At 37.3% G+C, this 24,903-nt stretch overlaps 1 protein-coding gene across 6 annotated transcripts in view; it reads right to left on the reverse strand.

Moving 5' to 3' along the window:
- LCOR (ligand dependent nuclear receptor corepressor) overlaps positions 1-24,903 on the reverse strand; it is a 134,833-nt gene that overhangs the window by 95,555 nt on the left and 14,375 nt on the right. The window lies entirely within an intron of this gene.

Raw genomic sequence — 24,903 nt, forward strand, 5'->3', positions numbered from 1 at the left:
CACTAGAGAGAGAGAAAAGAATTAAAAGGCAAATAACATCTCAGTATTATTATGAAAATACTCGGACCTGAGGACCCCCCAGGAGTCTCTGGACCACACTTTGAGAACCACTGCACTGTCTGAATTATCTAGGAATCCCCTAATTATAAAATTAACATAAAACTGGTTCTCTAGGTTACTGAAAGGGGTTTGGGGTGAGGGGGGGCAGTTAGCAGAAAGAAATGCAGGCAGACCTTCCCTAGAGAAAAGTTCTCAGGATCTGCCCACACAAGATTCTTGGCGGGGGGGGGGGGGATGAATCAAACATAAGCCCACCCACAATGAAAAAAAAAACAAACATAAAATCAGAGAAAATAATTTATCAAAAGAATAAGCAGACAGTAAACAGAAGGATGAAAGCCCCAAGAACTTAAAATGTTATGATTGTTTTTAAAAGTTATTACAAACGAAATAATCATAGTATATATATATATGTATTCTACTACTTTATATGTGAACTACATATACCACTGTTTTAAAATTTAAAAACACATCTGATAAAGGACTTATGCAAAATATGCAAAGAACTTCTAAGACTCAACAATTAGAAAATGAGACACCGGATTTAAAAATGGACAAAAGACCTGGACACCCCAGCAAAGAAAAAATATGGATGGAAGTAAGCATATGAAAAAATACAGATAACAAGAATGCATATGAAAAGATGTTCAACATCACAATGTCATTAGAGAACTGCAAATTAAAACAAGATACCACTACACACCTATTAAAAGGGCCAAAGTCAGGACCACTAACACAGAATGCTGTGGAGGCTGTGGAGCAAATCATTCATTGCTAAGAGGAATGTAAAATGTACAGCCAGGGATTGTGGAAAGGGAAGGAGGAATGAACAATCACAGCACAGAAGATCTTAAAGCAGTGAAACAATTCTGTATGTCACTACAATGGTGGAGACCTGTGTCAAACCCATAGAATGTACAACACCAAGAGTGAACCACAATGTAAACCATGGACTTTGAGTGATAATGATGGATCAATGTAGGTTCATCCATGTAATAAAGGTACCACCGTGGTGCCATGGTGTGGATAGTAGGGCGGTTATGCTTATATGGGAACGCTGTAATTTCCCTGCTCAATTTTGCTGTGAATCCAAAACTACTCTAAAAAATGAAGTTTATTAATTAAACTCATATTAAACAACACACACCAGTTACCAAGTTTTGGTGTTAATCCATGAAAAATATCCACATTTGAGAGACTATTAAAATGTTTTCCCCGGGACGCCTGGGTGGCTCAGTTGGTTAAGCAGCTGCCTTCGGCTCAGGTCATGATCCCAGCGTCCTGGGATCGAGTCCCACATCGGGCTCCTTGCTCGTCAGGGAGCCTGCTTCTGCCTCTGCCTCTACCTGCCATTCTGTCTGCCTGTGCTCGCTCTCTCTCCCTCTCTCTCTCTGACAAATAAATAAATAAAATCTTTAAAAAAAAAAAAATAAAATAAAATGTTTTCCCCTTTCCAACAATCTTTCTATATATGAGGCTGGATTTTCTTCATATACTTCAAACAAAATAATATTATGCAACAGCTGAACGAAAAAGTAGGTATACTGAGACAGCTATCTTCTATTAACCCAGATGTTAAAGAAATCTGTAAAATATAAAAACAATGATTTTCACTAAAATGCTGCTTAACATGTAATGGGCTGTTTGCTGTTATTTTAAAATAAATTATTAATACAGTAACTCTTTGAAAAGCTCAGTAAGTTTTAAAGGATTTTAAGTGTTAAGGGATCTCATGACCAGAAAGTTTGAAAACTGCTTCTTTAAGGCATCAAAACTCAAAAGGAAGAGAGAGGTCAGTACATTATTGTACTCCAAAGAGTCTCAATGGAGTCTCACTCCAAAGTGTCTCCAAAGAGACACACACTACCTTGAAAAAGACTGAATTACCAAACACCAAAATGTGGTAACATTTAATATGTAACAGATTAGATAGTTTTTAAGAGAACATTCCTATGTAAGAATCTGTAAAATATCATGGCACCACAAATACTGGCTAATATTCTCAACTGAAATACTACTGCTTCATATTGCAACATAAGAATGAATTTGAGGGGTGCCTGGGTGGTTCAGTGGGTTAAAGCCTCTGCCTTCTGCTCAGGTCATGATCCCAGGGTCCTGGGATGGAGCCCCGAATCAGGCTTTCTGCTCAGCAGGGAGCCTGCTTCCCCGCCGCCCCCATCCTGCCTCTCTGCCTATTTCTGATCTCTGTCTGTCAAATAAATAAAATCTTTAACAACAACAAAAAAGAATGAATTTGATAACTGCTATACGCCATATTAGGAAACAACATATACATGCCATTTTATATTTCATGTTAAGTACTCTAATAATAGCAGCTAACATTCAATTAAGCTGTATTCTAAAACTTGACATTATTTTACACACTCTTCACAACTCTGAGATAAGTACTATTACTATCCCCCATTTATAGAGTCACATACTGAGGACAAAGAGCTAAAAAAGAGAGAGAGAGAGAAGCTGGCGTTCAAATTTAAGTATTATCTTCTTAGAGAACAGTAAACAAACCTTCTCTATAAAAAGACCAGATGGTAGTAAATATTTTAGTTGTTGCAGGCCATATACAGTCTCTGTTCCTTTTTTTTTTTTTTTAAATCATCCTTAGTTCTTGAGCCTTAAACAGACCACAGCCCAGATCAGCATTTCTCAACAGGTTCCCTGAAAGAATTAACCACAAATGCCCTATAGCATCCTTGTATGTAACAAATTTGCTGCTCTTTCTAGGTGGAGAATGGGATTCACCCATTAATATAATCTTCAGGAGAATCAGAAGAATTTAGACAGTTAAATAATAGTCTGTGTCCAGTGGTTTACCTGCATTCAATAAAAAAAAAAGTACTAACTATTACGTTTTCTCCATCTGGAAAAATAAGGAAAAATTTCAAAAACTGTATTTGATAGCTCACTAATGCTAACAAAGAGAAGCAGAACTAAATATCACAGTGTTGTTTCACCTTTATATGGTCCTCATTAAGGATACTGATAACCTTAAGAAACAAAACAAAACAAAAAAACTGATAACCTAAAAAAGATGGCCTTAAAATACATTTTCTCAATGCTTGAAGGTCATCTACCAACATCATCACCTTGTAGAGTCTGATTATACCCTCAAGGAAAAACAAATGATATAAAACACTTGGCAAAGTTGTATGATTTCAAACCGACGCCTATAAAGGTCACTGAGGATATTAAAGAGGAATCTGAACTAAAAAGCTACACTGCCTTTTGGGGACAATGACAATTTAAGCCAAATAGAGCATAACCAATACCTGAATTAAAAAAAAAGTCAACTCCTTAAGGATTTGCAACATTAACAGTCAAGCAACTGAAAGCAACATTTATCAAAGAGAATACAGGGAGCACCCAGAATACCAACAGTCCACAATTCCAAATCAGTACTTCTTGCAATATGTCAGAGATGTAAACAGAATATAAGGATGCAATACTGATAGATATTTCTGAACTTAAATAACTATGACACTCCAAAAAGTCTCACATAAAAACCAGCTCAGCTTAAGAACACCTCAGGATATAATTTCTAGGGCTTTTGTAATGAGAACTTGCAGCCTCTCAAGTTGACTTTCTTTTCTATTATGAAAATAACTATAATTCTTAAAGCTATGGAAATATCCATCAGCCATAACCTCCACACAGATGACTTGAAATAAGTTTCTGGTCCTTTGCTTGAATCCTCACTCTCCATTCTTAACTACAATAAAATCACAGGGGCCTGAAACTACTGTAGCATTGTTTGTCAACTACACTTCAATTAAATCAATCTAATCAATCAATCAGCATGTGGGATAATAAAAAGGGAAGCAGAATTCTACAGTGGTTTAGAACACAGACTCTGCAACCTAAATGTGTATGAGTCCTAATTAATTCTCCCTTTTCTAGCTCTGTGACCTCAGATAAATGCCTTAATTTCTCAGTGACTCTTCAGTATAACAGGCATGGTAATAACACTTTCTTTAAAAAAAAAGATTTTATTTATTTATTTGAAAGAAAGAGAGACAGTGAGAGAGGGAACACAAGCAGGGGGAGTGGGAGAGGGAGAAGCAGACTTCCCCCTGACGAGGGAGCCCGATGCAGGGCTCGATCCCAGGACCCTGGGATCATGACCTGAGCTGAAGGCAGATGCCCAACAACAGAGCCACCCAGGCACCCTAGTAATAACACTCCTACCTCATAAAGTTTTTATGAGGACTAAGTGAGTTAGTATTTGAAAAATTAGAACAGTATCTCACATAAAGTAGGTAGGTACTATATACACATCCTACATGGAAAAACAAAACAAATACACAACACAGAAACAACAAGTCAAGGAGAACTCACATAGTTAATGAATATTAAAGACTGACAATAAATGCCTTCTCGTGGCTGCTGTCTCATATCCTTGGTTTTTTGTTTGTTTGTTTTTAAGATTTTTATTTATTTGACAGAGAGAGAGAGAGAAAGAGCACAAATAGAGCGGCAGGCAGAGGGAGAGGGAGAAGCAGGCTCTTCACTGAGCTGAGAGCCGGATGCGGGGCTCGTTCCCAGGAGCCCAGGATCATGACCTAAGCCAAAGGCACCCACTCAACCAACTGAGCCACCCAGGTGCCCCTATTCTTGGTTCTTAATATTCAGCAGTACTATATTCACAATGAGTACCTACTATGTGAAAGATACGCAAAACAAAATTATTTATTTTCTCCTCCAAACCTGCTCCACCCACAGTCTCTACTATCTTGGTTAAACACAGCTCTGCACCAAGCTGCTTTAACCCAAAACTTTATAATCCTCCTTATCTTCTTTCTCTTACTCTCCACATTAAATTATGCTAGATCTATCAATCCTAACCAGTTTTGTATCAATCTAATATATTCACAGTCCTAACCACTTCTCCCTTCCTTTATGACAACCAGTACAAGCAACCTTCACCTCTCGCATGGACCAATGCAACAGCTTCCATCTTGACATCGGTGCAAATACTCCTGCTCTCCTGCTCCCCACCCATTCTTTTTTTTTTTTTAAGATTTTATTTATTTATTTGACAGAGAGAGAGATCACAAAAGTAGGCAGACGCAGGCACAGAGAGAGGGGAAGCAGGCTCCCTGTTGAGCAGGCCTCAAACCCAGGACCCTGAGACCATGACCTGAGCATAAGGCAGAGGCTTAACCCACTGAGCCACCCAGGCGCCCTCCCCTCCCATTCTTGACACAGCAGTGTTACTGTGTTAAAACTAAACCAGACCATCACTCTTTATCAAACACTTGTAATATTCCTTATTTTAATCATAAAATTTTACCTTTCCCTCAATTTTGCTCTGTACCTTAAACTCTAAAAAAGGTCTTAACTTAAAAAAAGAATGAAAAGAAGGTTTAAACTGACAAAATGCAGTTGAGCTTTCCTCAAAGTATTAAGTATGCTACAAAGGAAAAAAGACCATTAGAGACATATCCCACACCCAACATACGCATACACATGCACACAAAACAAAGCACCATAATCTATACACCTTATGATCCATCTGCTGTTACTTTTCTTGATTGAATCTGATTTTTTCCTAGAGAATACAGGAGAGACCTGAGTCCTTCCTATTTCATCAGTCAGGAGATATATGCCTTCCTTTTCAACTTTTAATGATGCTAATAACACTGATCAGTGAATTCATTGTATCAACTTGATCCCACCATTAGAGCCAACAATCACCTTTCACCTAATAATTTTAGCAAACATCAAGTATATGCCTAGTTCTATTACCGTGCTGTGGGCACAAAATGGTGACTTCTTTAATAATTTTCATTCTTTCTTTACTTATTACCTGGAATTCTTCAAGAAAGAGAGATTTCTACCATCAACTATTTGGCTACCTTAAAACATGTCATAATGAAATGCAGTCTAAGTGCCTCTTCTCTCTATGCGAAAGTTTTCAGAACAATGAAGTGACAACCTTGAAACCTCCAAAAGTGATCAATAGTTACTTTGGTTTTTTTTTTTTAAGATTTTATTTATTTATTTGACAGACAGAGATGACAAGTAGGCAGAGAGGCAGGCAGAGAGAAGGAAGCAGGCTCCCCGCTGAGCAGAGAACCTGACATGGGGCTCGATCCCAGGACCCTGGGATCATAACCTGAGCGGAAGGCAGAGGCTTTAACCCACTGAGCCACCCAGGCGTCCCAATAGTTACTCTGTTTTAAAAAGTATCATTATGGATGTCTAGATTTTAATTTTAATATAGTTTAATATATTGGAGTAATTCTTTTTATATTCAAATTTTCCATCTTAGACCAGTGGAAATACCTTAGACGGCCTCTATGAACTTTTGACACTTCAAATATCTTAGCCAACCTGACAAGCCAAAGATTTTAACTTGCAGTTTAAATTTGCAATTCCTCCATTATAATTAAGATCAGACAATTTTCATGTATTTATTGATCTCTGAATTCCCTATTTTCTTTTTTTAAATTTTTATTTATTTATTTGAGAGTGTGCATGCATAGAAGGAAGGGGGAGGGACAGAGAGAGGAAAAAGCAGGCTCCCTACCCAGCAGGCTCCATTCCAGAACCTGGCAGATGATCCCAGGACCCCTGCCTGCCCTACAGAAAGGACTTTCCACTTCAATATGATTGAGGGGGGGGGGGGGGAAGCCTAACCTTCTCCTAATTCTTTTATGGTTTATTTTTTATTTATTTTAGTGTTTACATCTTTGACCCAGCAAGATATAATTAGGTGCTTCTAAGTCTGTCTATCCCACTAGAATTTGGCGTGTTCTCAGGCAAGGACTATCTTACTCATTTTGTTACCAGACTAAGCATCTTGCCTGTGGACCCATGTGTTTTCAAATACAGGGTTAGAGGCAGGTGGTGGTAATGATTAACAGCCACAAATCTTTTCTGTTCTTAAACTAGGGCAACTCAACCCTACTGAACTGTCCGTACTTCAGGAGAAAGGCTGGAAGAGAGAGAAAAACTGTGCTGTACTTTATACTAGATGATACGTGCACTGCTCTGACATCTCACTACAACTTTAAAAGATGAGGAAAGGGATGGGGCACAGAAAGTGAATACAGGATTCAGCTTCCAAGAAGTGATGTCTGAATGGGCTCAAAAAGAAGAAGTAGGTATTAAATAAAGAGACTGAGCCAGTACTCTAGTTATACGAGCATAGGACATGCCAAAGAGTACAGAAAGTGGGGGTACACGATCTATTTGCAGAATTACAAGAAGTTTAGGGGCTCCTGAGTGGCTCGGTTGGTTAAGCATCCGATTCTTGATTTCAGCTCAAGTCATGATCTCGGGGTCATCAAACTGAGCCCTGCATCGGGCTCCAGTGTGGAGCCTGCTTGAGATTCTTTCTCTCCCTCTCCCTCTACCCATTCACCCCACACTCTCTCCATCTCTAAAAAAATAATTAATTTTTAAAAAATTATAAGAAATTTATTATGACTGCCTAGGCCTGTGCTTGGCATATAGAGAAGTACTATATAAATAAACATTTGCTCTTATTATGCTGATTATTGGGAAATGCAGATAAATTAGGTAAAATCGTTAAGATATAGGCTAAAGATGCTCTTGGAAAGCCAGCTAAAGTTTAAATTTTATCCTGAAGACAATGGGAGCAATGAAAGACTTTTGACAGGACAGTGCAAGTGTTAGAAAAATTACACTGACAGTGTGAATCAAAGACTGGATGGAATACAGACACGCAAAATCATAAAGAATCTTGAATGCAAAAATGATTAAAAAAAAAACAAAAAAAACTTTCAGGGGTGCCTGGGTGGCTCAGTTCGTTAAGCGTCTGACTCTGGATTTCAACTCAGGTCATGATCTCAGGGTTGTGGGATTAAGCCCCACATCAGGTAAATGTGCTGGGCATGGAGCCTGCTTAAAATTCTCTCCCTCCCTTTATCCCTGCCCCCCCAATTAAAAAAAAAAACAAAAAACCTCTATAAAGAGAGGGAAATCTGCAAACCTTTTGCAAGACCTAAAAAGTCAGCATACTGACTTTTACTAAAAGGTATCAGGTATCTAATAGCATGTATAAAGATATAAACATTTAATAGTATATTCTTGGACTGCCTGTAATGCATTCCATTTCGGTAAAGACATATCCAGTTAAGTAAATCATTTTCAACAAAATCATTTCAGAATCATAAAATGATCTGTTCTCTTTTCCACAAGCAAGACTGACTGATGAAAGCTCATGAAAGTCTCTCAGAAAGCTGGGTTTCCAAAGACTCCATGATGTAACACCAAAAGCTAAATAACAGCTGTCGCTTCTGCTGATATATACTGGCAAAGCATCTCTAAAATGTCTGCAGGCTCATCAATACTTTCTACTGATGCTACAGTAATGGTATGAGCCACACTTGCTCTAACAACAGAGTTCACATCTAATCCCAGCTATGTGGACTAACAGACGTGGGATGTGAGTCAGCTACAGAGAATGTGGGACAACTTCTGGAGGGCAAACTACAGAGCCAATTTACTGGCAGTTCTCAGGTGTTTTAGAGGTCAGAAAGATTGCTTTTATGTGGCCTGGACTACTTGGGTCCACTGGGGACTCCACCAAAAGTGAAAAAACCTCCTATGGAGGTGAACTGAAGACCATGGTTCCACTCCGAACTCTATGGAGTGCAGGTACTCTGACTGAAGTTACTGAATTGATTTGTTATTTTTAAAGCTGTTGTTCTTCCCCACCTGCAAGGAATCATTTCATGGTTCAGTAAGAAAACTACTGTAGAGAAAGTCTACTTAGAAAAAGTCTAAATAAAGTGACCTTTTTCTACTGATTCTTTAGAAAAATCTGAGACTAAATAACCTCATGTTACAATAAATCCTACATAGATATTTCTATCTTTATACTTATTGAAGAACAAATATCAATTATATAGTTATACATTACTTATACAAAAAATTCTCACAAATCAACAAAAAGATTAACTCAGTTTTTTTTAGATGGGCAAAAGACAGATCCTTCAAAATAAAACATATAAGAAAGCCCGACTGGCATATGAAAAGCAATCTTTAGTCCTCAGGGAAATTAAAATACCACAATGAAACAATGAAATACCACTTCACAAATGCTAGACTAGTCAAAATAGAAAAGACTGACAAACACCAAATATTTATGAAGATGCAGAGTAAGTGATCCCTCCATACACTGTTAGAGAGTAATGTAAAGTGGAGATAACACCTCTTTGGAGAGTTGTTTGGCAGTTTCTTATGTAGTGTGAATGTACATCTCTACCCTGTAACCTGGTAACTCCATTCCTAGGTATTCACCAAGGGAAATGGAAACAGACTTATATAAAAATGTTTATGGAGTAGCCATATTTATAACCCTAAACTGGGAACAACTCAAATGTCCATCAGCAATGAACAGATTAAACAAACTGTAGTGTTTCCATGCAATGGAATGCTACTCAGCAATAAAAGAGAATGAACTTATGTTCAAAATAGGCAGATCTCTACAAACAAAATAAATTTGTCATTGTCCACTGTTGGGGAATGGAAGGAGAGGGGGACAGGACAAGGAGTGACTGCTAACTGGAATGGGTTCTCATCTCTAAATGGAATATGATGATACCCATTGGGGTGAAGAAAATGGTCTAAAATCTGATTATATTAATGGCTGCACAAATCTGTGAATATAGTAAAAATCACTGACTTTTATACTTTAAATAGGCATACTGTTTGCTAAATTATTTCAGTAAATCCACTTAAAAAAGAATGAACTATTAATAACATAACACACACAAACATTATGTGTAAGCAAAGGAAGCCAGACACAAAAAAGTACATACTGTATGATTCCGTAAGAAATGCAGGCGCTGGCAAAACTAACTGATGGCGACAGAAAACAGTCACTACAGTAATGAGCAACTGGCTGGAACAGAACAGAAGTAAACCTTTTATGAGGCTTGAAATGTTCTATACCTCGTTTTGGACGGAGATCCAGGGGTGTAAAGACTTCTAAATTTTAATTATATGTCAATTAGCAAAAAATAAATAAATAAATAAATAAATAAATAAATAAATCACTCCTATTTTTGAACCTGGAAAGAAAAGAGGCTAAAAAACTAAGAGTACATGACAAAGAATGTCTTCACCCTTCCCCAGTAGGAGTGGATTGTACAGGTGTCCATTACAGAAATTTTCCCATAAATTTTAATAGTAACTTCATCTGGTGCTCCACACCCCTCTAATTTTCACATAGCAGTTTCCTTAACTTTTAAAAAATACTCGCAGAATATTCCACAGCCCAAACTAAGCCTTGTTAAATCAGGTTTAAGTGCCACCAAGTGGCAAGAAAGAAATGTATTTACATAAACCAGATCCTAAGAGGAAAACCAAGGTCTACTTTTTCTTTTTCTGTCTTCTGAAAACATATTTTGATACCCTGTCTAGAAGAATCCTCTCTACCTACTACCTTTCTCTTCCTTCCCCAGTTAACTCATATTCACTTTCACGTCTCAAATGAAAATTTTCTTAGAAATTCTCTGCCCACCTCTAGAAACATAATTACACACACACACACACACACACCCACCCACCCAGAACTCCTTTCAGAGCTCTTATCTTGTGTAGTTAGAGGTTCTCCATATGTTTAATGTCCCTTTTCTCCCATTAGAGTCTAAGTGCCACACGCAACAGGAATAGTCTACTAGAGTAAGTTAAAAACACAATTCAACCAAACCACCTAAACAGAGATTGTCCCCAAAGCAAAGGCTATCCTTGGCCTGAGAAAGCCACTGTAAGTCAATATACATTTATTTGACAGAGATATTTATTTTGGATCAATACCTGTGAGTCACTGAATATCTACTTCCTTCTCATCTTGGCTCTCAGAGTACAAGTTTTCCACTGAGTCATTGGTTTCTATGCTTATTTCACCTGTTGATCCCTTAACTGAGCACATGTATTCTGATGTTCAATTTCTGTTGTGTGTTTTACTGTTTCTCCTGTATTTTCCAAGATGTTAAATTTTTAGATATTAAACAATTTTCATAAACTACTGTCAAGACCATATCTAAATGGTATTAATAGCTGTAGAAACAACCATAACTTTTACGGACAGGGGTTTCAGTTCAGAATGCAAAGTGACATTACCACCCAAAAGCTCAGAACAGTTCTTCTAACACTCAAGTAAATAAAATATCAACACAGAAAGAATGAAATGCCGAGGGGAAAAAAAAAAAACCAAAAAGGAAAAAAAGATAAACAATAGGCAAGCTGGAGATGAAAACAGCATCATGAAGGGCAGCAAATAACATTTTATAGATACTCTAAATAAAAGCAAAAACATTTATAGAAATCTACTTACGCCAACTAGGTAAGAACTATACTTTAGCAAATGTCCACGGGAAATACAAAAGAAGGTCTTCAGCAAAATTTGAATATTTTTCTACAATCCTTTGAAGCAGTTTAAAGAAACTGTGTAACATCAATCTACGCTTTCTTGAAAGGGTGGAGAAGGCACACTCAGAAAAACCCGGATGGCCATGCTGCGCCAATTACACACTGCAGAGCTCCTAAAGCAATAACAAAGCAACTGAACTTTCAGAATCAATTCTTCAAGAACCAATTCTGAATATGTGAAAATTCCTGAGTTTGGAGAAAAAGGACCCAGAAATCTTTCTTCTAAGAACAATCATCTCCTCCCTTTCCTCCCCTATTAAAACATTATTATTACTTTCACCACTGGCAATGTCATAATCATCACTGCAAGAAATCAGTTCAAGATCAAATGTAAATGGAAATTGCCTTAAAAATAAGAGGCTCGGGGCGCCTGGGTGGCTCAGTGGGTTAAAGCCTCTGCCTTTGGCTCAGGTCATGGTCCCAGTGTCCTGGAATCGAGCCCCACATCGGGCTCTCTGCTCAGCAGGAAACCTGCCTCCTCCTCTCTCTCTCTGCCTGCCTCTCTGCCTACTTGTGATCTCTATCTGTCAAATAAATAAATAAAATCTTTAAAAAAAAAAAGTAAGAGGCTCAACCTCAGTCATAAAGGAAATGCTAACGAAAACAATACTGAGAATATTTTTTACCTATCAAATTTGCAAAAATCCACAAATCAGACACACTACTACATTGTTAAGTCTGTGGGGATATAAACATTTCTCCTAATGGGTACTCTCCTACAATAATGGAGAACTACAAAGTTCTATCACCCAGGTAGAGGGCAATTTGGCAATATCTAGAAAAATTACAAATATATTTTACCCCTCAACTCAACAGTACCATTTCTGGGAACGTATCCTACAGATATCAGCACACATATAAAAAATTTATGTACAGTATTATTCACTGAAGGGGCACCTGGGTGGCTCAGTGGGTTAAGCCTCTTCCTTCCGCTCAGGTCATGATCTCAAGGTCCTGGGATCGAGTCCAGCATGAGTCCAGCATCAGCCTCTCTCCTCAGCAGGGGGCCTGCTCCCCTCCTACCCCCCCGCCCCTCGCCTGCCTCTCCACCTACCTGTGATCTCTTTCCCTTCAAATAAATAAATTAAATCTTAAAAAAATATATTATTCACTGAAGGATGGTTAGCAACAAGTGAAAACTCCAATGTTCAATAACCATCAAGTTAAATATATTACAGCATATCCACACAATGGAATCCAATGCAACTGTGAAAAGGAATGAGAATGCTCTCTACATACTGCCATAGAAAGGTAACTAAAACATATAAAGTGAAAAAAAGCAAAGTACGAAGTATTTTCTATACACTGTTTTATGTAAGAAAACAGAAAAAGAAAAAAATTAACATCTGCTTTTATTTTTATAAAGAAATGCTGAAAGAATACATAATAAAAATGGTTAGAGAAAGTAAATCTATAGTAGATGGAACATGGCAGAGCAATACTTGTCATTACATACTTAGTATGTGAGTTTTGAATTGAGAAAATATTACTAAACTCAATATAAGGTATCTCTGTCAAAAATATTTATAATGAAAATTATGGGGTGCACAACTGGCTGAGTCGGTACAGCATGCTACGCTTCATCTGGGGTGGGGGGGTCATAAGTTTAAGACCCACATTAAATGGTGTATAGCTTACTTTAAGTAAATAGAGATAGATAATTTATTTTAAAAAATCTGGGATGCCTGGGTGGCTCAGTTAAGCATCTGCCTTCAGCTCAGGTCATGATCCCAGGGTCCTAGGATTGAGTCCCACCTTGGGCTCCTTGCTCAGCGAGGAGCCTGCTTCTCTTTCTGCCTGCTGCTGCCCCTGCTTATATTCTTGCCCTACCTTGCTCTCTCTCTCTGGCAAATAAATAAGTAAAATCTAAAAAATAATAACTGTATTACATGCAACATTATTAGTTTAAGATAGGAACAATAAGTGAAGAAAAGTTTAACCAAACTTTGGAGGTATTACCTGACTCTCCCAGTTTGCAGAAAATGAACAAGAGCCCAGAAATACTGTTCAAGCTACTCTTAAGGTTTTTTTTAGTATCACTAAAATACTAACAATTCCCACCTTGATAACCAGTTGCCTTAAGACATATTCCTTCTTCCATATTCAAGCTACTAGAACATATTTACTCTGGGTGTTTCACTTTGACTATTACCACTCCTGATTCTCACATGGCACTGTGCTATATGGGAGTCAAACACGTTGAGAAATATAGCTGTACATCAATAAGGACAATGGCTTCAGCTAAACCACAACTATAGACTCTGTAAAATGTAGAGGCCAAAAAATCAATCACAAAGTACCATCTCACATCACTATGGACACAATAAAATTCTAACAAAATATATTTTCAAATGCCAAACCTACACATTCCAAAGGCATCCCAAATCCCCATAAAAGCCATTTTTAAAATGTAAAAGGTATTCACAGGGAAAACTTATGGTCAGCATTTTATTTTAAGATGGGCTGAGGAGCATCTGGCTGGCTCAATCAGAAGAGCATTCAACTCAGTCCTGGGGTCTTGAGTTCAAGCCCCATGTTGGGTACAGAGATTACTTATATAAACAAAACAAAACAAAAAGATGGGATGAATAAAAAAATTTTTGTAAGTACCAAATATGGTCTATATTAGTTTTCTAGAGCTGCTGAATTTTACCACATACTGCCACAAACTAGATGGCTTAAAACAACAAAAATATATTCTCTTGCAGTTTTGGAGACTGATGAGGCAGAAATCAAGTTGTTGGCAGGGCAATTCTCCTTCCTTCTTCTAGAGAAGACTCCTTCTTTGCCTCTTTGTACCTTCTGGTGGTTGTGAGCAATCCTTGACATTCCTCCCATTTGGACCTATGTCCAAATTTCCCCCTTTCTATAAAAAACACCAGTTATTGGATTAGGTCCCACTCTAATCTAGTACGACCTCATCTTAACTTGAACCCAACTATAAAGACCCTATTTCCAAGTAAAGTCATATTCAAAGATACTGCAAGTTAGGACTTCAACATCTTTTTGCAGAGAACACAATTCAACTCAACACAGTCCATACAATCAACTTCAAAAGCAGATCTAGATTCATACATTGAATATTTATAGATTTTGCCTAACCCGAACCCATGTTTTTTTCTTAAGAAATAGCATCTGATTTTTTTTTGAAGAATCAATATGTTCCTCCCTTAAGCCTCAAGAGAGGGCTGACCTTAAGCCTCCCTCCAAAACCAGGCACATGTCCTTGGTCAGGTCAGAGGATCACACTCCTCTAGCCTTACAGTGACTAGTTCAGGGATAGGCCACACAACCCAGGCCTGGCCTTCCATCCACCAATTTGACTGATGCTATACAGGGAAACACAGGTGGACTCTTAAGAATTACGAAAGTCTAGAGAGCTGCTACTGATCATCTTTACCACCATACCCGACGAAGGAAACCAAAACTGAAAAAGAATGCTTAGAGAGCGTCTGGGTAGCTCAGTGGGCTAAGCAGCTACCTTCCATTCAGGTCATGATCCTAGCATCCTGGGATGAGTGTATGCTTCTCCCTCCCCCTGCCATTGTGCTCTGCTTGCACTTGCTCTCTTTCACACAAAATCTGAAAAGGAATGCTCAGAAAGGGAGATAAGGATACACTCCTGATGACATCAAACCTTTGATTCCAGTTACATTAAAATCCTACCTACAGCTTTATCCTGTGAACTTCCCAGTTCATAAACCTACAAAATGACCTTCTGACTTATTAATTAATTAATTAGAATTGGTTTTCTGAACTTGCAATAGAAAGAGTCCTGATAGATATAGCAGAACACAGCAAAATACCATAGGATTAAAAAAAGGTTTTTTTTTTTTTTTTTTTTTTTTCAGGTTATTTTCTCTAACTGCAAAGAGATAGGAAGAGCCAATAGAAAAAATAGTTTGTATACATTTCCATTCCCTATCGACCAGGGCATCTCCCAAGAAGAGTTTTAGAATTTAAAAGTTACAAAGAAATTCATCATGCTTGTTAAATAAAGTATGGATCTGTGAGCTCCTTATAGCAAAATCTGAACAATATAAAGAACTCTCAGGGGGCACCTGGGTGGCTCCATTGTTAACCGTCTGCCTTTGGCTGGGGTCAAAGCATCAGGTTCCCTGCTCAGCAGGGAATTTGTGTCTCCTTCTACCACTCCCCCTGCTTGTGTTCCCTCTCCCAATGTCTCTCTCTGTTAAACTAATTTAAAACAAAACAAAACTTTAAAAAAAACCCTCCCAGAATTATAAAAACCAAAGTACCAATATCTTAAAAAAAAAAAAAGCATTAGTAAAATCTTTTCCTCCTTAATGCCACTGCACATCATCACCATCCCTAAAGCTTATGTCAGTCATAGATCAACGTGATGACAAAGTCATACTGAAGTATCTCTTTCTCTCTCCATATCACCGCTTTGACAACATTTGTGACAGTCTTGCCCTTTAATATGGCTATCATTGTCCATGTTTTCTTTGCTTCTATCTCAAGCAAACTGTGTCACACACATATTATGTTAATATATGTTCCCAGGTTACTGGAAAAATCATCAACACCTTATATTCTTATATAATCTAAACATTCTCTTCACCTAGAGCCCACCTCCAACTTTTACACATTTATCTCTGGGAAATTTCCAGCCCTTTCCTATTGCTTTTGCTGATAATTTCAGAAACTCCAAAAACACACGTTCTGAGCAAAAAGAAAAAAAATTACATTTTGAAATAAGACAAGACGAAATTTAAAAGTATGTTTCATCTATTAAAGGCTCGGTATCACTAGCTACTCCACACAACTCACAAACACAGAAAACTAGTTCTTTATATCTCACATAATAAATACAGTGGTTCTCAAAAGGGCAAATTCTCCCACCCAATCTCCTTTAAAAAAATCACTGTGTTGAAGCCATTAAGGGTACACCATACTATGTCCGAAATATCTACTTCCCAAAAATAAGGGAGAAAAAACTTATGCGGGGGGGAATTAAAAACATAACTTACATGTTTATAACTATGTGAAAGCATACAGACTCTGAAGTCAGACAATCCCAAATTCAAACCACCAGTTCTATCACATTTAATTATTTAATCATTAAACCTTTTTTTATGAATTTATTTATTTGACAGAGGGATACAGAGAACCAAGGAGCAAAAGCAGGGAGAATTACAGAGGGAGAGAAAGAAGCAGGCTTCCTGCAGAGCAGGGAGCTTGAGGCAGGGCCTAATCCCAGCCCCTGGGATCATGACCTAAACCGAAAGCAGATGCTTAACCAACGGAGCCACCCAGGTGCCCCGTCATTAATCATTCTAATTATTTCTTCATAGTACCCAAAAAAAGGATACCACACTCTTTGCAGATTAATTGTATATATTAAGTGAGAAAAACAGCCGTTAGGCACATACTGTGTGCTTGACAAATACCTGTTACCACAAATATTCACGTGAAAATTGATGCTTTCTATTTTGACTCCAATTCTTCATCCCTTATATGTAGTCCTTTTGTCAGGTTAAGTTTGTAATACCCTCCCCACCATGACTCTGGGCTCAGTTGTGTAACCTGCTTTAGCCGATAAAATATTAGCAGACATTATGCAAGTAGTAGCTTGAAAAAGTGCTTCCTTATTTCTGTTTTCTACCTTTCCACAAATCTTTACTGGACATCCACTGTGTGCCAGTCACTCTGCCTAGTACTCAAAATATAAAGAAAAACATGACATGGTTGCTGAATTTGTCTCTCAAACTAGAAGAGGTACGATTGGAAAAAGAAAGGGAAGGAGATAAAGAAGTATAGTAATACTTGCACACTAGAAAAAGTGACTTGTATTTTGTGATAAGAGGACTTGAGGTATTAGGGTGAAGAATGGGCAGAATATAGAAAATTGAGACTAAAGTAGTAGGCTGGATCAGATATCTTGGAGTGTCTTACATACTGGTTAAAGCAACCTTATCTTTTATGTCTGTCATTTTCAAACTTCAATGTGTCCAAGAATCACCTGAGACATGTTAGAAATACAGATTCCCATGCCATCCCTAAGATTTGGAATCAGCAGATCTGGAGTAGGACTCCAAATTTTCAATTTACTATCCAAACATACTTTTAAACTGTTGGAAATGGAAGAAAAACACGACAGGCTGCTTGGATAAGCACAAAGATTTGGGAGACATCCAAGAGCTGAGACAGGATCGTACAATAGGGTTCATCTCCTACATGAGTCTCCTTCAAAACTAGGAGATGTGGATTTTTCATGTAATGTATAAAAACCACCCAGAGGGGTGTCTGGGTGGCCCAGCAGTGTATAAAAACCACACAGAGGGGTGTCTGGCTGGCTCAGAATCTGCCTTTGGGTCAGGTCATGATCCCAAGATCCTGGGATCAAGTCCCACACTGGGCTCCCTGCTCAGCGGGGAATCTTTCTCCCTCTGTACCCCCCTCCTGCTTATACTCTCACTCACGTTCTCTCAAATAAATAAAATCTTAAAAAAAACCCAAAAACAGAGTCAAGCAAAATGAAGACAAAGAGGAACATGTTCCAAACAAAACAACAGGTAAAACCTCAGAAAAAAAGCTTAAACAGAGATAAGTAATATTTATGTGATAGAGATTTCAAAGTAATAGTCATAGACACTCACTGAACTGGGGAGAAGAAAGAACACAGTGAGAACATCAATGAAAACAAGAAAATAGAAATTACAGAGCTGAAGAATACAAATAGTTGAAGTAAAAAAATATACCAGAAAGACTCAACAGCAAACTAAATGAAGCAGAGGCATGGAAAATTCAATCTGAAGACAAAGCAGTGTAACTCACCAACCAGAGCAGCAAAAAGAGAAAAAAAAAAAAAAAAAAAAAAAAAAAAAAAAAAGTAAATGGCACAAGTGACTTATGGAATAAAAATCAAATGGACTAACATTCACATCACAGAGCTCCCAGAAGAAGAAACAAAGGAGAAGAAATTTTAGTTGATGAAATCATGGCTGTAAACTTCCCTAACCTGGGGAAGGAAATTAACATCCACATCCAGGAAACTCAGGGGGTCCAAATGAGAGAAAATGAAAGAGAGCCACACCAAAACATATTATAATCGAAACGTCAAAAGTTAAAGCAAAAAAGAGAAACTATTAAAAGCAGCAAGAAACATATAGGCAGATCCCAGCAGATTTCTCAGCAGAAACTTTACAGACTAGAAGAAAGCAGCATGATGTATTCAAAGTGCTGAAAGAAAAAACTCGGAACCAAGAATACTCAGCAAAGTTATCATTCAGAAGTGAAGGAGAGATTAAGAGTTTTTCAGACAAGCCAAAGCTAATGGAGTTTACCACTCAAATGGCCTTATAGGAACTGCTAAAGGAATTTCTTTAAACTGAAAAGAACAGGTGCTAATGAATAATAAGAACACATATGAAAGGATAAATCTCACTGGAAAGGCAAATATATAATAAATGTAAAGGACTAATCACTTTTAAAGCTAATACAAAGATTAAAAGGCAGAACCTGTGAAAAGAACTAATACTACAATAATTAAAAGATAAGGAAAAAAAAAGATGTAAAATGTGACATCAAAAATAAAATGTTGGGGGATTCTGAGTGGCTCAGTAGGTTGAGTGTCCTGACTCTTGATTTTGGCTCAGGTCATGATCTCAGGGTTGTGAGATCGAGTCCTCTATCAGGCTCTGAGCTCAACAAGAAGTCTCCTTGTTCCTCTCCATCTTCTCTTTCCCCCCTGCTTGTGTATGCCCTCACTCAAACAACAAATAAAACCTTTTAAAAAAATGTTCAAGAGGAATAAAAACACTGAGCTTTAAAATGAGATTAAACTTAAGCTATCAATTTAAAATAGACTTGTAAGTTATTATATGCAAGCCTCATGGTAACTACAAAGCAAAATCTTATAGTAAATGCACAAGATATAAAGAGAAAGGAATATAAGCATATCCCTAAAGACATGAAACCACAAGAGAGCCAGAGAAGAAAAAAGGAACAGAGAGGAACTACAAAAATAGCCAGAAAATGATTAACAAAACGTTAACAAGCACATAACCTATTGGTAACTGCTTTAAATATAAATGGACTAAATTCTCCTATCAAAAGACAAAGAGTGGCTGAATGGGGGAGGAGACCCATCTCTAAACTACAGACAAAAGATTCACTACACACACACACACACACACACACACACAATGAAGAGATGGAACAAGATACTCTATGCAAATGGAAACCAAAAGAAAGCGGAGTAGCTATACTTACATCAGACAAAACACTTGAAAACAAAGACTGTGCTAAGAGACAAAGAAGAATGCTACAGAATGATAAAAGGGTCAATCCAACAGGAAGATAAACATTTTAAATATTTATGTACTTGGACTGCCTGGCTGGTTCAGTCAGTTTAGTGTCCCTCTCTCGGTTTCAGCTAAAGTCATAATCTCAGGGTCCTGAGATTAAGCCCCACAGGCAGCTCTACACGCAGCGTAGAATGTGCTTGAGATTCTCACCCTCTCCCCTTCCCCCTCCCCCAACTCATGCACACACCCTCTCTCTCTCTAAATAAATTTTTTTTTAAAAATTGATGAGCTCAACATAGGAGCACCTAAATATATAAAGCAAATACTAACACACTTAAATTGAAAAATAAACAGCAACACAATGACAAGGAACTTTAATAACCTACTTACATCAATGGATGATAGATCATCCACACAATAAGGAAACCCTAGTCTGAAAGCAAATATTAGACCAGATGGGCTTAACAGATTTTTAAAGAACATACCATCCAAAAGCAACAAAATATACATTTTTTTATTAAAGATTTTTATTTATTTATTTGACAGAGAGAGGGAGAGATAACACAAGTAGGCAGAGAAGCAGGCCCCCTGCTGAGCAGAGAGCCCGATGTGGGGCTCGATCCCAGGTCTGAGAACATGACCTGAGTCAAAAGCAGAGGCTTAACCCACTGAGCCACCCAGGCGCCCCAACAAAATATACATTCTTTTCAAGTACAAATAGATCCAAGATAGATTACATAACACATTTCCCAAGATAAACCACAAAACAATTCCTAATAAATTTAAGAGCACTGAAATAATATCAAGCAACATTTCCAACCACGTGGTATACCAGGAACTAATTACACAAGAAAACTGGAAAATTCACAAAAATGTGGAAATTAAACCACATGCTACTGAACAACAAATAGGTCAAAGAAGAAATCAAGAGGAATTGGGGCACCTGGGTGGCTCAGTCAGTTAAGCATCTGCCTTCAGCTCAGGTCACGATCGATCCCAGAGTCCAGGAACCAAGCCCCACCGTGGGCTCCCTGCTCAGTTAAGAGTCTGCTTCTCCTTTCCCTCTGCCCCTCTCCCTTTTTGTATGCACATGTGCACACGCTTTCTCTCTCTCCCCCACTCAAATAAATAAAATGTTAAAAAAATAAAAATAATAAAATACCTTGAGAAAGAAGAAATGAAAATGTAATAAGCCAAAATTTATGGGATGCAGTAAAAGAAATTTTAAGAGGGAAGTTCACAGTGACAAATGCCTACCTCAAGAAACAAGAAAACAACCTACTGTACACTCAAAAGAAGATAAAGAGAACAAAACCCACAGTTAGTAGAAGGAAGGAATTAACAGAGATTGGAGCTGAAATTAATGAAATAGAGACTAAAAAGACACCAGAAGGAAAATAAAAACCAATGCAATGAAGAGCTGGTTCTTTGAAAAGATAAGCAAAACTGACAAACCTTCAGCTAGCTAGACTCACCAAGAAAAAGAGAGAACTCAAAATCAGAAAGAGAGAGATGAAAGAAATGTTATAACTGATACCACAGAAACACAAAGCGTAAGAGACTGCTGTAAACAATTATGCGCCAGCAAACTAGAGCACCTAGAAGAAATGGGTAAATTTCTATAAACAAAACCTACCAAAACTGAATCATGATGAAATAAAAAAATATGAACAGACTGATTACTAGTAGGGAAACCTAATCAGTAATCAATAACCTCCCAATGAACAAAGTCCAAGACTACAGAGTTTCACTGGTGAATTCTACCAAACATGCAAAAAACAATTACTACCAATCTTTCTCAATCTCCTCCAAAAGATAGAAAAGGAGGGAACTCTTCCAAACTCATTTTAGGATACCAGCACTACCCTAATAACCAAAGCCAAGCAAGGATCCACAAGGAAAGAAAACTACAAGCTAATCACCCTGACGCACATAGATGCAAAAATCCTCAAAAAAATAATAGCAAACCCAATTCAATAATACACTGAATCATTCACCATGATCAAATGTGACTTACTTCAGTTTTGCAAGGACAGCTCAACATCTATAAAATCAATGTGACATACTACAGTTAACAAAATGAAGGATAAAAACCATATGATCATCTCTACAGATGCAGGGAAAACATTTGACAAAATTCAACATCCATTTATGATAAAAACTCTCAACAAACCAGGCTTAGAGGGAATGCCTCACCATGATAGAAGCTATATATGACAAGCCACCTACTAATTTCAGACTCAATGGTGAAAAGCTGAAAGCTTTTTCTTCTAAGACTAGGGACAAGACAAAGATGCCCAGCCACTGTTATCACTTTTATTCATCACAGTATTAGAAATCCTAGTCAGAACAATTAAGCAAGAAAAAGAAAGGGTCAATTGGGAAGGAAAAAATAAAACTATCACTATTTGCAGATGACACAATGTTACAGACAGAATCCTGAATATTCCATCAAAAAACTATCTGAATAAATGAATTTGGTAAGGTTGCAGGATACAAATACACAAAAATCTGTTGCATTTGAATGCCAAAAAAATGAACTACCAAAAAGAAATGAAAACAATCCCATTTCCAATTGTACCAAAAAGAATAAAATACTTAGGAATAAATTTAACCAAGAGGATGAAGTACCTGTATCCTGACAACAAGACATTACTGAAGGAAACTGAAGCAAGACACAAACAGAAAGATAGTCCATGCTCCTAACTGGAAAAATTACTATTGTTAAAATGTCCACAATACCCAGGTCAATATACAGAATATACAGATCCAATGCAATCCTTACCAAAATTCCAATAGCATTTTTCACAGCAACAGAATAATCCTTAAATGTGTATGGAAGTATAAAAACCCTTAAGAGCCAAAGCAATCCTGAGAAAGAATACAGCTGGAGACATCATGCTCCTTGATTTCAAACTATACTACAAAGCTATTAGTGATTAAGACAGTACTGTATTGGCATAAAAACAGACACAGATCAGAGGAACAGGAGAGCCCAGAAATAAACCTATGCATATACGATCAGTTAATTTGTGACAAGGAGCCAAGAATATACAACGGGGAAAGGACAGTCTCATCAGTAAGTATTATTAGAAAAACTGGATGGGGGGGCGCCTGGGTGGCTCAGTGGGTTAAAGCCTCTGCCTTCGGCTCAGGTCATGATCCCAGGGTCCTGGGATGGAGCCCCACATCAGGCTCTCTGCTCAGCGGGGAGCCTGCTTCCTCCTCTCTCTCTGCCTGCCTCTCTGCCTACTTGTGATCTCTATCTGTCAAATAAATAAATAAAATCTTTAAAAAATAAATAAATAAAATAAAATCTTTTTTTAAAAAAAAGGAAAGAAAAACTGGATGGCCTCATGCAAAAAATCAAACTTGACACCATCCTAAACCATACACAAAAATTAACTCAAAATGGATTAAAGATCCAAATATAAGATATGAACCACAAAACTCCTACAAGTAAACAAAGGCAATAAGCTCCTTGACATCAGACTTGGTAATCTTTTTTTTAAACCTGAGATCAAGAGCAAAACAACAAAAGCAAAAATAAACAAGTTGGACTACATCAAACTAAAAAGCCTCTGCACAGCAAAGGATACCATCAACAAAGTGAAAAGGCAACTTACTGAATGGAGAAAATATTTGCAAATGATGTGTCTGAAAATGGGCTAATATCCAAAATATATAAAGAACTCACAAAAGCAAAAAATCCCCCCAAATAATCCAATTAGAAAACGGGCAGAAAATCTAGAGAGACAGTCTTCCAAAGAAGATACATAGATGGCTAACGGTTATATGAAAAAATGTTCTACATCATTAATCATCAGGGAAATGCAAATCCACAATCAGCTATCACTTCATACCTATTAGAATAGCTATTACCAACTAGAAATGTAGAAAGTATTGGCAAGGATGGGGAGAAAAGGAACTCCTATGCACTCCTGGTGGAAATGTAAACTGGTGCAGCCACCATGGAAACAGTATGGGGTGGGGGGAGAAACCACATTTACATTATATGAAACATACAGATACAAATATCATTAGGGGAATGAGGCAAACGTTCTCCCACCACAGCTACATCTTCTTCATGAGAAAAATGAGTTACGTATTTTTACATGAGTTTAGGGAGCTACTGCCCATTCTTTACATATCCTGCTTTGTCCTAAAGATAAATAAATGACCCTTATTCTCATAAACATTTTATAAGGAAACCATCTTTGAATACATTATTTTAGTTTTCATACCCCAATATATACAGTATTTCCTAATATCATGTCACCTTTTCTGTCCTGAAATGCATGGGTCTATTCAACAATGAAAATCAACACAATAGTTTTTCTCAAAATATCATAATTAGAAGGCTCTCCAAAACCTTCTTATTTTACAGATATGGAAACCGAGATGCAGCGATTAAGTATGTTTACTCAAACCACACAGACAGAGTCATACGTGTACTAGAACCTAGTACTAGAACCAGTGCTCCTCCCCCAGGGTTCTTCCTACTGCACACACTGCCTAAGATCGGTCTATTTTTTCTAAGACAAAGTATTTGGTAGTGTTGCAAAAAGCATACAAATGAGTATTTTTGCCACCCTATCCTACAGAATGTAGCAATAAATGTGGTAATGTGTAAATTGCCATCACCCACACCATTACACAAAGAAGCTGTAAATATATAAAAGTTTTGAACAGACTGAATACAATGCAATTTAAATTCCAGAGTGTAGAATCATCATTATTTATTACAAAAATATTTAAAAGAAACTATGTTATAAGATTACATCTAAATAACAAATTCTGTGACTCAGCTTCAAGATTTTTTTCAAGGGATCTATTATTTATTAAGCAAAGATGAAGGTCTTTGTTTCTTAGTCAATTCTCACAACCCTCCTAAACAGTATTTACTATTAATACTATTTCATATAATAATGAACTAAAATTAGTTCTCTCTCCATCTCACAGCTGGTAAAGTGTGAAGATAAAATTTGTACCCAGGTCTGCCTGATCCAAAGTCACATTTTTGTTGTTATATTCAAGTGCTTCCAGAATGGGCCTTAAAATGTGATGAATAATTGGGAGAAATGATGAAAGGAATTAAACTTGTGAATTCAACATATATTTAATAACCTCTTCCAGCCTATCAAGA

The sequence above is a fragment of the Lontra canadensis genome, unplaced genomic scaffold (assembly GCF_010015895.1).
Source record: "Lontra canadensis isolate GAN:19392208 unplaced genomic scaffold, GSC_riverotter_1.0 scaffold3, whole genome shotgun sequence".
Taxonomy (NCBI): Eukaryota; Metazoa; Chordata; class Mammalia; order Carnivora; family Mustelidae; genus Lontra; species Lontra canadensis.